This window comes from Priapulus caudatus, unplaced genomic scaffold (genome assembly GCF_000485595.1).
Source record: "Priapulus caudatus unplaced genomic scaffold, Priapulus_caudatus-5.0.1 Scaffold771, whole genome shotgun sequence".
Lineage (NCBI taxonomy): Eukaryota > Metazoa > Priapulida > Priapulimorpha > Priapulimorphida > Priapulidae > Priapulus > Priapulus caudatus.
The window spans coordinates 115286-116676 of NW_014577832.1; positions in this window are offsets into that span (position 1 = coordinate 115286).

Here is a 1391-nt window from a genome sequence, read left to right on the forward strand (position 1 = left end):
GAGGGAGAGAAAGCGCGAGCGAGAGAGCGAGAGAGAGAGAGAGAGAGAGGGGTGTGTCAGGCACAGCACCGCCTGCTCCCACTCCCGCATCGTACCCCCCTCCCTCATTCAGATCGCTGTTTGTTTAGCTGCATTCGGAGAGCCCTTCCGCAACGCAGCTCTGAATGTTGTGCTTGCCCATAAAACTACACCACTCTTCCCTTCAGCCACGCAGCACCACGGCGGGCCATGCGTGCGCGCGAGAATGTTGTCAAATGCCGTAAAGTCGAGTGACAATCGTCCCCACAGCGCGCGCTCATGTAGTTCATTAAGTAACCGGGCGCTAATGAGACCAGTTGTGCAAACCCCCGGACCTTGAGCAAACAAGCCGTCGGACGACACATGTGTCAAGTGTGACAAGCGAGGCGTGATTGTCGCGCGAGCTGCGATATAAAGACACGGTGTAGGCGCTCTGTGTGCGCGCCCCGACGGCCCGCGGAATCGGTTAGCGTGCAGTAAAACTAGTCGAATGACCGCGTAATAAAGATGCTTGTTCTAGTTCGTTGCTTTCGAGGAGAGCCCCCCTCCCCCTCCGCCCCACACACATATGCATAGACACAGGCACACGCACACACATGCGTGCATACACACATACAAGCACGCGTACACACGCACACACACATATACACGCGCACGCACACACAGACACGGCACAGACACACAGGAATTCAGGAAGGGAGGTGTCTGTGAATGCTAATCTGAGAGGGGGTTGAGAGGGAAGGAAGGTACCCCCTCACCTACATTTTCTGTCAGAGAATTACGGTTGCAATGCGATAGAAGCAGACATGCAGACACGAACAAGGAGAACAGTATTGACCTTCTGTACTTCCCCTCTGTACATTCCCCTGGATCTCTTCTCTAGACCTCCTCACTGGACCTTGCCCTGGATCTCTCTTCTAGACCTCCTCTCTGGACCTTCCCCTGGATCTTTCCTCTAGACCTCCTCTCTGGACCTTCCCCTGGATCTCTCCTCTAGACCTTACCTCTGGATTTCCCATATGGACCTCCTCTCTGGACTTCCCCCTGTATCTACTTCTGGATCTCCCCTCTAGACCTCCTCTGTAGACCTCCTTACTCCACACTATACCTTCTCCTGGACATCCCCCCAGTATCTGAATCTCTCTTCTAGACCTCCCCTCTTGATGTCTCCTCTAGATGTCCCCTCTATACATGCCCTCCAGACTTCCCCTCTATACCTCTCTTCTAAACCTTTCCTCTATATCTCCCCTCTGGACCTCCCCTCTGTATCTCCACTCTAGACTTCCCCTCTATACCTCTCTTCTAAACCTTCCCTCTATATCTCCCCTCTGGACCTCTCCTCTGGACCTCCCCTCTGTATCTCCACTCTAGAC